The 13,443-nt window shown below is 45.7% G+C and overlaps 1 long non-coding RNA gene across 3 annotated transcripts in view; it reads left to right on the top strand.

Annotated features, from left to right (window-relative positions):
* LOC135901311 (uncharacterized) overlaps window positions 1–13,443 on the top strand; it is a 454,233-nt gene that overhangs the window by 162,326 nt on the left and 278,464 nt on the right. For all 3 annotated transcript variants that reach the window (XR_010564089.1, XR_011512844.1, XR_011512843.1), the window contains exons 3-4: window positions 2,797–2,870; window positions 3,453–3,526. This is a non-coding gene — a long non-coding RNA (uncharacterized lncRNA). The remainder of the gene's footprint in view (window positions 1–2,796; window positions 2,871–3,452; window positions 3,527–13,443) is intronic.

The following is a 13,443-nucleotide window of genomic DNA, read 5'->3' as shown; positions in this document are numbered from 1 at the left end:
GTGTAATGGCCGCACCCCTGATTTTCAGCTCAAATCCCGGGAAAAAATGCCTGAGAGAATTACAGATGTATATACAGTACCTTCAGATTTACGCTCTTTAGCAACACCATGGTCGACGCATCGATGACAGAATAAAGACGCAGTATAATGCACACCTATATACTTGCATTCTGAAGCCTCCTTCGGTGGGGGCGCCATTTAGGCTGTCAGAAGGAGAACTTGGTGATTGTTTCTCTTAAAAACCTGACACGCACTGTTTATTTAATTAAATGTCATTCTCCATTTAGACATTCTTTGTATTATGTCGAGATCATTCTCAATTTTGCAACAGTTATTATCGGTGCATATTTTTATACAACATACTATCATCAGCAAAAACGTGCTATATTTTAGGAGTGTCCGAACCTTTCGACCACCAGCGCCGTTGTCAACGGTAATGTCAACTAGTCATTTTTTTCTAAGAATGAAATAGACTTTGACAAGTACCATTTCCTTTCGTCTTATAATGCTATGCAGTGATGTTTTGTTTTTTTTTGTAACGAGTGGGGGACTACTAGTGACAGAATTTAAATGAGGAGTGCCTTCCTCGTCGGCCAAGTACTTGAATGTCACGGGGAAGTCTAACTGTGCCCTTCATTTGACAACAGTTCTCAATTACAAAGCTCTGTTCGCGATAATATTGATGCCTTAGAGATGCTCGAGCACTAATCTATCACTTTAGCTTGACCTAGTATTCGCTTTAGTGTCCCTTTAGCATCGAAGTGAGTTACGTCTAGCAAGTATCCTCCTTGTGCGGGCTGAATTCGTGGCTCACGGTACCCGCTGTGGTGGCGTAGTGGCCGTAGTGGCATTGTGCTGCTAAGACCGAGGGAGCGGGATCAAAGTACTGCCGTGGTGGCTGCATTTGAATAGGAGCGAAATGCAAAAACACCCGCGGGGGGGGGGGGGGGGGTGAGGGGGGGCAGTGCCGTGCATCGGGTGCACGTTAAAGAACCCCAGGTGGTCAAAATTAATCCGGAGTCCCCCTCTACAGCGTGTCGTGTAATCATATCGAGGTTTCGGTACGTGAAACACAAAATTTAGTTAGTAGTTAGTTTAGCGGCTTCCACTACACTGCGGTGCCAGCGCAAAAGATCACACTCACCAATCATATTATGAACATGATGGTGGCAGATACGTGTTAATGCGACTCGCATGAACAGACGACCCAGCAGCTACATTTCGCTGCATGGTACGCGATATTGCATTCACTTTGTGAAATTCAACGAGTTCCACGAACAATCACCTGCATTCCCTGGCTCCTGACTTGAAAATAAAACTAACGTCTGGGCTGCCAAGGGGTTACTAAATTACTGGTGCTTCATTTACCAAGTCAGGCTCGTTCATTGATGAAACGACTGCCAGCCCTACTTGTACTTCTTGCGGTGGTGAAGAAACAATATCACGTCCTATGTGCATGTACGCACGGTATAGTAAGAGGATGCAGGAACTGGCTGTGTACTACGTCAGGCACACTGCACCACCGGCCACTGTCAGAGGAAAGAAATACTTGCGCAGTAGTCGCAACGTAGTACGTGTGCTCTGGAGAAAGCCAGTGAGCCAGTTCGCTTCCTCCAGGCCGAAGGTGTGGGGAATCTACCGTGTGCTGCCTGAATTTTGTACGCCTACTCCCACTTATATGGTTGTTTTTCTCCTTTTTTGATCTCGTAGCGAGGTAGCAAACCGGACTTTTTCTGATTAACCTCCCGGCCAAATCCCCTTCGTTGTTCTCTCTCATCTAGTACATATAATGACTGCGAGATAAGCACGTATGACAAATAGCGGGGCACGTGTTCTAGCCACACAGATTTGATAAATAGCTTTCTCTTATTTATCCGCCGCCACTCTAGAGTATAAACAGGATGCGCCAGACTAATCTTTAATAATTGTCGGCGCGTACGTCTTATGTATATTTATATACTTCGTTCTGAAAATCTTACCACCCGCTAACTTTTACAATCGCTTGTAGTTCTGGATTCGCTAATTATATTCCTGGCACTGGAAAATGAAATAGGGAGAACTCTTGTAGTCAAATGAGCCGCCTTCTTTATTGTTATAAGTAAAACGGTTTTCTCACTGATGCTGTTTAACATGAAAAAGGGAAGTAATGAAAGAGTACGTGCGCTGTGGGCTCGTGATTATTTTCGACATTAGGGGTTCGTTGATATGTCAGCGAGTGTACGGACGCAGAGAAAGGTATTGCATTTATCACCAGTTGAAATGCAGTTGCTGCGAGTCACATAGGAAAGCTTAACATAATTTTCATCTGCAGAGCAACACTAGGGATTTGGTCGCCACTGATCTTGAAAGTTTTGTTAAGGATCCTTAACTTTTGTTTAATTCATCACAGCTCTTTATTTACCATTAGCCTAAGACCACCAACATTCAATCAAAAAGTTTGGACGACATAAATGGTCAGAAGCAGAGGCTCTTTCACCAGAAACGGCTGGTCTGAAGTTACTTTGTTTCATATTCTACTTAAAATGCAAATGACAAGTCCTGAATTTTAATCATCCTATAAGATCTCGACTTTCTGTACGCCTTTTCTTTACAATATGTAGCGGCGCTGGTAGAATATGACAAGAGATTACCTGAGCTGTAATACATATGTAACAAGTCTGATGAAGAAAGACCCAGAGAATGTTCTTCATGCTGATACGTCTGGAAGAACATCTAAATTTCAGTATCCATCAAAACAACATCCAACCTGACCTTAAACAGAGCTTACCTCCAATACCGACATCGCTTCATTCGCAGGCTCATGGATTCACGGACAGTGCGGCAGGAGTGCGCAAGAACAAAGTACAATGAAGACCTCACTCTAGTAACAGGTCAGAAATAATTTTTTTCTACGAATCATTTTTCCAGTGGCAGCTGCGAGAACACCGCCTTTGTATTATTTAGAGACAGACAAATGCAATGAGAGCCCGCCCACAAGCTCGCCTGATGTGCGTAGCCAAAGATATCCCGGTTGAAATGCCTCATGCTTATCGCATCTTGTTTTTTGCTTTATTTCGGTACCATAAAGCAGAGAAAGGTCTTTTGAGAGACCCGCAGGATAGATTTGCATTCGAATAGTCGGGACAATATGAGACATGCTGCGCAAACAGCAAATTGCCCGTCGAGTTAGACCACAAAAGACCTCACGTCTGCTAACTCTCAGCTGGAAAACGAGGAGATACACAACTAAAGTACTACCATAAATATATATATGTAGCGGCGCTGGTAGAATATGACAAGAGCTTACCTGAGCTATAATATATATGTAACAAGTCTGATGAAGAAAGACCCAGAGAATGTTCTTCACGCTGATACGTCTGGAAGAACATCTAAATTTCAGTATCCATCAAAACAACATTCAACCTGACCTTAAGCAGAGCTTACCTCCAATACCGACACCGCTTCATTCGCAGGCTCATGGATTCACGGACAGTGTGGCAGGAGTGCGCAAGAACAACGTACAATGAAGACCTCATTCCGGTAACAGGTCTGAAGCAAATTTTTTCTACGAATCATTTCTCCAGTTGCAGCTACGAGAACACCGCCCTTGTATTATTTAGAGACAGACAAATGCAATGAGAGCCCGCCCACAGGCTCGCCTGATGTGCGCAGCGAAAGATATCCCGGTTGAAATGCCTCATGCCTATCGCATCTTGTTTTTTGCTTTATTTCCGTACCATAAAGCAGAGAAAGGTCTTTTGAGAGACCCGCAGGATAGATTTGCATTCGAATAGTCGGGACAATATGAGACATGCTGCGCAAACAGCAACTTGCCCGTCGAGTTAGACCACAAAAGACCTCACGTCTGCTAACTCTCAGCTGGAAAACGAGGAGATATACCACTAACGCATTACCATGAATATATATAAAGCTGGAAAATAAATAGAAACTGCATCCCCAGCAACAACAATTGTCCTTGCTGGGGTCTGAAGGGAGACAAATTAAAAGAAAAGCGTTGTAACTGGCAGCGTCACAAACATCAAATGCGACGCCTTCTATATCTAAGAGTGGGCGAGCACTGGAGCGGCTCATCGGGCGACGGAAATGCAAAACAGTTCTTCTTGTGTCGGTGCCAGAACGAAGCAAAACCCACCCGAAAGCCTCAGGCGAATACATCCTCGCGCTTCGCTTGTGGACTGCGTGTGCTGTTTTTCTTTAGGATGTAGACACGATGTTGTTCTGTATTGACTCCTCGTATATGTATACCATCGCGAGCGCCAACACTCAGAAAAGGCTTCGTTTCTGCGTATCTCTTGCGGCCCAGCAAAAACACATGCAAGGGACGCCGCCGTTGTCTCCGCCGAAGCTCGGCCCGTCCTAGTTGTGCAGCAGCGCTCCCTAGGGGGCACGATATGAGGGCCCGAGTCCCTGAGGCCTCGCCGGCATGCAATATATCTGGACGGGATTAGAGATGCGGCTGTTGACGTCGACGAAGCGCCATAGAGACAACGGCAAATAAAGTAGAGGATATGAAAGCCTGTCTCGAGAACAGATGGCAGACATTGAAGAAAAATATATTGCTGATTCCCGTGAATAAATTCAAGATGCAACGCAAAGAAAAAAAAAGCTGTATTAGAGAGACACACGAGATTTAGAATGTATATGCAACTAAACGCAACCCCCCCCCCCCCCATTTGTTCAAACAAAGGACTATTCCAAACGCCAAAGATGTACGTATACTATTTTTGTTTTGTTTTTTTCTTTTGCTTTAGTTCACACGAAGACCTAACTTTTCAAAAATGTTCTGCACTGCTACCACTAAGACATAGCACATATCTTTCGACCTCCACAAAGAGTTCAAACACTGTCGTTTCCATAGAGGACATTCCAAGAGACAGGGCGCCAGATACCTTACTTTATTAAAAGCTTGGATTACAGACCTGCATGCCAGTTGAGGTGTTGGGTGAAAAAATTCAATGGCTAGGTGCTAGGCGCACAATGGTTAGGCGCAAAGTGCGCGTACTTTCACGTGCTAGACAGTCCCGTCTCCGGCCGTGGTAAAGTTTCTCCCGTTTCACTCTGGCGGCATCGCATTGCTACACGGCTTGCCACCGCATCTGCACCATGGTCGTCGCGCGGCGTTCTCCTTCGTGACAAATGCAGCATGCGGTTCCTGCACACAGCATTTCTGACGCTGACTCGGAAAGACTTTCGTTCGTCTACGTCGACGCGTTCGATGTAGAGACGCGCTAAACGTCTCGAAGATGATGCCCTACCGGAAATGATTCCACCAAAATATCGCTCATGAATACCACTCACCTTTGCTTTTCGTGCGCTGTTACGGTTTATAGGACTTGCAGTCATCCCAACAGAGCGCTTGACAAACAAATCTTGCTCCAGCAAATGTCTGTGCTCGCAAAGTGTAGCTCGCGCTGCTTCGTAAAGTCTGGTTCCACGTTCATTTGCCTGCAGCCGTACGTTGCACACCTGCGTCCTGAAATCTGTAACAGGAAAGGCGCGCTCGGTCTTCCTCTACACAGCGTTGTGTACTGCACGGCCATCAGTCGTGTTCGGGTACGTGTTCGAGCACCCGACAGCCACGCAACGCGTCGTAATTTTTTGAAAAGTTCAAATCGCCGGCGCAGCGAGAAAGCACGTCAAGAAAGACACCCATCGACTTGCGAATCTTGAGTAAGCGATGCACCTGGGAACCTATGCGCAACCGAGAGACCAGCAGTCGTGCACGATTCTGGGACTTGTGCCATAGGCGCATCACTACCGCTGCACGCGTCGTTGGCTCAGGGGATTTTTTAAAGGCTGCTAATAAGAAAATTCGGCAATTATCAGCCCCGCGCCTTTGCCATGAAAACATTTATAGTATATGCTAAGCATATATAGGCAACATCGCCCGAGTGAAATTTCGTTGTAGTTGGCCTTTAAAGGGGCTCGTTAATTCCTGTCCTAGTTTCTGACACATTATTGGAGCATCGGCATCTCCAACACACTTGAAGTTGCCTCTACAGAATCTTCGTCCTGGCGTTCTAGAGCTGAACATTCGCTCGTGAGGAACAGCGTGGATTTCTGTGATGTCTGCTGGGATTTACATCTGGCTAGCCTGCTTTCTTGAAATAACTTACCAATTTCCGTCTTAACATTATAGTACTCAATACGAAACTCGCTGATCAACTTCAAACTCGAAATACGATCATTCCACGCCGGTTGTCCCAGACTTTACGCTTGCCCCTGTCTGATTCCATTCCAAGAGATTGTGGTCAATCATTTTGCAGTGCCATTAGTCCCTGTGAAATTTTTTTGCAAGAAATATTTTTCCCTGTCTGTTACAGCGATTCGAATGGAGTACGTACGGTGTTGGACTAAATCTAGATAGAGAAGAAATCCCGCAATGTTACAATGCTATATACATGGAGCACCTTACAAATACTCTGGCTGCTCGAAGAGGAATTGCGCCTTATTATTACCTTCCATTAGTGGTCACTACTTTGTCCCATCGATGTGCTTTTTGGTAAAGCAACACGGTGATTCTGAGCCGACTTCGAACCCTTTTACACAATTTTAAATCATCTCTAGACACAATACAACAGCATAGCATGGCAGTGTGGCTTCGGTAACTGTGTCAACAACGTATTGAAGTCTATGTATGAGTAGTTTCGAAGTGGAAGAAGCGCAAGCAGCAAACAATTTTTGAAATGCCTCGTGTTCAGGCATGTATAGGTAAAAATATATGGTTGAATGCATTTGGAAGGGTGCACAAAATATATTTAGTTCCAAAATATTATTGGTAGTTGTAAGCCCCGCTACGGGCGGCTGCAAAACAAACCCATACGGACGGCGCGGGCCATCTGGGCAGGGGACATGCGTCTCGACGAGATGGTTTCCACACTTGAGTAATGGCTGTTAACGGTTGACCCAGAGCGGGGCCTTGTAAGCAAGCAGAGTAACGACGCCGTCTGCACCCAGGGCTGCCGCACAGTTCGGGGAGCGCAGAAGGCCATCAGCGCCACATTAGCGGTCGCGCCTCACAGTAAAAAAGGGAGCTTCGGACCCCCGTCGCATTGTGCTTCCTGGGAATCCCCACAGGCGTTTCCCTTGCGCGCGGCCGGCTGGCGGGGGTAAACTCCTTCCCAGCTGGGATCTCCCCGACTGGGCGTCAAACGCCGTAATGGGTGGGCCCGTCTGACTTCCGCGGTGCTCTCATCGGCGCCCTTGAAGAGTGCTTGGTTCGGGTCTAGCCGCGGGCAACGGAGATAGCGCGGCCTCAAGCAGGCGCGCCAGCCTCATTGACTTTGACGGCTTTGCACCGCGCGCTGACCGGCGTAGGGATTCTTTGAGCCGCAAAAGACCCTGCGGTTTTGTCTCGGTTCCGAGGCGCCGTGGGAACGTCTTCTTCGGCTTACGGCCCGGACACGAGGCCGACCTCGGCGGGTGGGCAATTATCCCGGGCTCCTCTGTGACAGTTTGGCTTGCAAACAATTGCTTGTTTAAGGCGCCGCATGGCCTGCGGGTTCTTGGAATCCGATCGCGTCGCGCACATGTTCGAGCACTGGAAAACATGGTCCCGACGATCCCAGGCTCTTAGGTTTTGTGAATGTATTTTGTTGGGCAGTGCTTGTTGCGCCGGCTGTGCTCGAGAGCCGTTGCTCGGAACTTGCGATGTGTACAGCTGGCATGACCCTCACCCCTTTGTTGTTGTATATTGTGTATTTCGGGTGAGGATTCTGCACTGTGAACTGTACTAAAAAAAGATGTTCTTTGACTTTTGGTTGTTCGACTGGCCAATCCCGCACGCAAGTTCTGCTGAACGCAGTGATTGGTGAATGGATTGTCCAGTTGAGACGCAACCCGGCGGCTATTCGCCAGCTATGATTGTGGGTGGAGCGTCGCGTCTACAAAATGCGGACGCAGCGCTCCGAAGGGGAGTTCTGGACCTGGTTTCGGTGCTAAGCACCATCGGCTCTGCCGAAATAGGGTAGCCCTATGTGGTCCAAACCAGTGTAACAATTTGTAACCGATGTACTGTTGAAACTATGCAATCTTGTAACCGAACTTTGTAATTTTAACTGTAAATACAAGTTGTTGTTCGTTCGTTACTACAGCGGCTTTGTCCTTTCGAACCTAAGTCACCCATTGAGCCACCTGTGCAGACCGTCTCTGACGGTGTGTCTCGGACGCCGACGGTGGGGGTGAATTTTAACGAACTAATCGATCCATCGTTTTGGCATCGAATGCTTACTGTAGTACTTCTTGTTTTAGGCGAGCAAATTTGTATGTTTAGCGTCCTCCTTGTCCATAGGCGCCCAGCCATAAGTCCGCTTCACTGCACTGCGCGCTTCTCCGGGGCAAAGGAAAGACGCAGTTGCCGCGCGATTGACAAATTCGTATGTGGTTTTGCGTGCTTACGCTCGTGGCTTCTCGATAATACTAATTCGACACGAAATTCCGTCATTTCCCGCGCTGTCGCCGACGAAATATGTGTGAGAGAAAAGGAAGTACTGGTTTGTTTAGAATGATATTGCTATACCTAAAATGTATAACAAAATGGTCAGGGGGGCCACACTTATAGTTCTTGCTTCTGGACCACTCGCTTGAACCTTAACCCACATGTTTCGAGCTTCGGACCCGAGTGCCTCTGGTTTCTTCTACTCAGCGTCGCCAGAGGTGAACTCTACCCTGCAGATCACATTGGCGATGGAGTGTGCGAGATCCCCGCTTCCTCTTTCGGTCGCATCTTAGGGTGGCATGCAACATAAACATTGCGAATGGTGTGGGTATACTGCCGCGCTGTCATATTTTTTTTATTTTTTTTGCACAGTGTTGCTGTGCTTATATACTGACATACAGGTTGGTCTGTACAAGCAAAAGTAGCAGCGATGATGACCTATAATAACGATGCCACCAGACAACTACTGAGTGACGCATCGCATACAGCACGGATGGGGAGAGACAGCGGGGTGTTCACTTTTTGACTGTGTGCGTGTACATAAGGTTCTAATTTTGAATATTCATGGTTGGAGGCAAGAAGACGCCAGTGAAGGTTTTCCTAGTGGGATGGATATCATGGAAGAAAGATGTCGGAGGGGAGAAGCTAGTGATTCTGCACCTGAAGTTTGTACCTCTGACGGGAAAGCATCAAGAATTTTAAAGAACCTTTTTTTTCTTGATCTATGAATGAACCAGTACAGTATATCTCTTTTTTTTTTATTCAACAGATATATGACCACCTCTATGTTAAGTATTTCATTAGTGCTGTGTGCTGTGGGCACGGAAAACATTCTGCCGAATTTTCCGATAAGTTTTTAGACATGCCGAAAGAGCTCAAGTTGCACCACTTTGGGAACATGGAGCCAGCAAAGTGTTTATGAGAGGTGACAATGAACCTCTAAGACTACAAGTTGATCTTTCAATTGGGCTTTGCAGAAAATTTTAGCTTCTTGGTGCAAAATGATCCTTAATCCTGTCACTGGGTAAATACGCAAACGAAATTAGTTTCCTTCGTCGCATACCATCACTCCAAAAAGAAAAAAAATACTGGTGCCATTGTGCGAAATCACTTGTAGCGATTTCGGACTGCGTGTTGTATATTTCGCTATACAACAACAATAAACAACAAACAGTATGCCACAACAATAAAAATGTTGGGAAATTTGAGCTATCACGAAAACAAAATTCAGTTTATCTGCAGAGCATAACATTTTCGCAATGTCTCATGGCAAGAACGCCTGTGGCGGTGTTTATGGCACAGTTAATACGTTGGCAGCCAGGGCCAGTTTTCAGAGGCACTACCAGAAGCATATAATTCCACCCCATCAGCTTCTTAACCACTCAGAAAAAATACAGGGCGATAATTTTTAAGTTATACAGGAATTTTTACAAAATAGCCGGTTGAAGTTAACATAATCCTATATCCTTGAGCTGGATTATAGAGAGAAGCGGACATTACTTTCCTGAGAAATAGAAATGTATATTTAAATAATTAACAAACATCGACAAATTATATTTTCAATTAATTACTTTATCGCACATATTGCAATTCAAGAATTGATGGCGGTAAGCTGCAAGCCCTACCCACTAGGAATTAATTTCCAGAATGACGCCAGTTTGTTGATATGCGCCACCCAACTTACCTTAAAAAATGCATTGTTGTTCCATTTACCCTATTTATACATTGAAGCGCAAAAAAAAAAATAACTGGAACACTCACGTATTTCATTCAACACTTTGGGAAATATTATCTCGAAACTGGTGTCATACTGGAAAATTCATTTCAAGCGGCCGCCAGTTATTCCCTTTTGGTTCCTACATGTCAAACGCCCGCTGGGCGCTAAGCGCATCCAGCAGGACCATAATAAAGTTTTCCAGTCCAGTCCACTGGATACGTCTTGCAAGCTCACCGGCTACAATTCGTAAATTGCAATAGGTGCCGTAAGGTAATTAATTCAAGAGATGAATAGTGGACTGTTGCTAATTAGTCGAATGTGTGTTTGGATTTCTCGTGATAGTAATGCCCGCCACTTCCAATAATCCAGCTCCAGGACAAGAATTATGCTATCTGCTGCAAATGATTTTTTAAAAATCCATAATACTCTAAAAAATAATCACACTGCATATCAAAGATATATATGCGCTCTCTGTGCCAATGAAATTGGCTGAAAAGAAACTAAAGAAAGCTGAATTGTCAGCAAGGTTCGAGTCTACGATCTCCCTCAAAGTTAGGGGTACCTTTCCCAATTTCGTGCCCTCATCGCAGATAACTGTTAAGCCTGGGTTAACATCCTACTGAGCCACATGGACGTTTCCATGGCAAGGACCATCGGCATAGCAGTGAAAATTTGAACACCCCAAAAAGCATTATTACCTTGCGCAAACCCTGAGTCACACTGCGCTTGTCGTACATGCACCAATGTAGAGGTGTGGCAGTGAAATAGCAACTCGTTGTATGTAATAGGCAGCCGTTGATGTACTTCAGAAATTTCGTACCTGCGAGCCATGTTTCCAAGTTGCCAACTACGTGAGATCAGCGGCCCTATAACGTAAATATATTCCTATCTGTATTTATTCCAATCTCCTGCCGTCAAACTTACGTAAGCGCCGACGCAAGCATTGGGCGGTGACCTTCAGCGTTGTCTGAACAGCCTGATCAAACGCGCTCCTCGTTTATAGGAGGTTATTTTTATTTACTTTCAACTCGAATAATATTGGCTACATTGAGCGGCTTTTCCTATCCAATTGGCTGACAAGAGGCGAGGAGCATGTTCAAATGGAGAAAGTCTCTATAGGGCCGAGCCAGCGCAATAAAAACAGATAACCGGATGAAGAGGGTGGCGCCGGCGTCTGCGATTGCTCAGCTTTCCCTTATTTAGCTCGCGGTGGCTGGTCGAAAATCGTGGTGACGTGCAACGGAAGATTAAGAATGCCATAGAAAGAAATCCTCAGCAATGAAGAGTTGACCCTGCGATGTCGTATACCTGTCGAAAGGGCTCGATAACATTATACTGGCGTGAAATAAAGTTTATTATAAGCAAATAAATCCAAGCTCTCCAGCAGGTGCGAATAGCCAGTGCCTGAGCAATAGGCGAGCAGCCATCTTCTATTCTTTTCTGAACGGAGCAGTTTCCGACTATTCAGAAAAAATTTGGCTTTGTTCGGCCACCACAGCAAAAACTGCCGGGCCATTCTTCGTAATAAAGTCTCTTCTTCTTCTCCTTCTTGTTCGGCATGTGATGTATCTTTAACACGTACAAGATCACTTTGACGCGGTGAGCTTTCGCAGTTTTGTGACGTTCTGGGACAGGTAGGTGAAGTGGGCGCCCCCCAAATAGTTTCAACGAATAGCAGAGAAATGATAGCGAAAAGGCGCCGAATTAGAAATAACTATTTTCTGTTATTCGCTCTGTTCATGCATAAGTGTGTACGCGTCATATCAGATGGGGAGCTATCGTCGTTTTCGTGACGTCGCCTGACAGACAGGCGAAGTGGGGGGTCGACCAAAAATTTTTTTAGCAATCGTGGAGAGCTGATTGCAGGATTGCAACAGAAAAGTTGGGAATAGCTTTACGTTACAGCGCCCCCGAAAACAGCATATGATCTTGCAGCCACCCGAAGCACTGAACCGCACTTACGGGCCTGCGCCTATGGCCGCAGCGGACACTCAATATAAACATTATTTTCGCACCTAAAATAAAGAATGTACACCTATTATAATTTCGGCCGTGAATTCCCTTCGTACACACTTACAAATGAACTTAACCGTGCATTTTTACTTGGATCGTGTGACTAACCTACATGCGCCGGAACATGAGGCATTTCACGCACATTTTATAGTTTCCGCCTCTTCCACATCGAAACTATACTCTTCCATCGACTTCACATCTTCGGATACATTTGACCCCAACTACTTAGTGAACTGGTGCAGTTGTGTTGTGTCTGTAAGTCTTCTATCTTTTTTTTAATAGAGGTCAAAATTGAACCAGAATCACCGTATTGCTTCGTCACAGAGCACAGAGAGGTTTAGATTATTCGGTATTCCGGTAAAACGCAGACGGATGGGGCGTGGGGCGTTGGGGGTAGAGGCGTAAGCGTGAGCGGTCTGCATGGTGCATCCACCTGGTGACGCAGTGCTCAAGTAGACAGAAACAGCTAACATTGCATTAACCGACCGTATTCTTCTACGCTGCTGGTGTACATTTTCGACACTGGCGTAATAGTGTTGCTGCCAAACATTTACACCCGCAACAGAGTAAAATACACTTGGTTACTGCAATATTAGCTGTTTGTGTCTGTTTGAGCACTGCGCCACCAGGTGGCTGCACCAGGCAGGCCGCTCACGCTTACGCTTACGCCCCAAGGTCCCCAACGTCCGCCTGCGTCTTACCGGAATACCGGACAAGTTGAACCCCTCTATTGCGAGACACGGTAGCGGCTACCACTGAGAAAGAATAAGAAGGCCCGGTTCATTTTCTAACAGCTAGCAGATTTTTAAAGCCCTCCGTGTAGTATTGTTTTTCCGCTAGATTTTTTTTTTCGCAACATTCCTTTCACCCTCCAACACAACATTCAAATTGCTTTTAAAGACAGATATTTTCTTTTTATGCTAATATAGTTTACGGAGACAAATAGTACCACCAAGTGATTCAGCACAATTTTCTGCAATGAAAATGGAGGTGGACAAGTGCAATGCCTTGAACGTTTGGCGTGGAATGAGCGAACAGAGAGAATGAACTTCTTTTGTTGCTTCTTAGGAACGACAGGAGCGGCACTTAAGCAACCTTGCAGATCCACTTGTAGCGTCTTCACGACGTTAAACAATCGGCACTGAAAGTCACTTTAAGTTCAGTATAATTACCGTTGGCACATAGCTTGGTCTTGCACACTGGACCTAGGAGATGTGGAAAAGACTGTCAAGATTTCGAAGACGGATAAAAGTTGGTAATTTCAAGCATTATTTTT

Source organism: Dermacentor albipictus, chromosome 3, assembly GCF_038994185.2.
Source record: "Dermacentor albipictus isolate Rhodes 1998 colony chromosome 3, USDA_Dalb.pri_finalv2, whole genome shotgun sequence".
Lineage (NCBI taxonomy): Eukaryota > Metazoa > Arthropoda > Arachnida > Ixodida > Ixodidae > Dermacentor > Dermacentor albipictus.
Note: the sequence above shows the minus strand (reverse complement) of the source record. Positions and strands in the feature narration are given on the sequence as shown.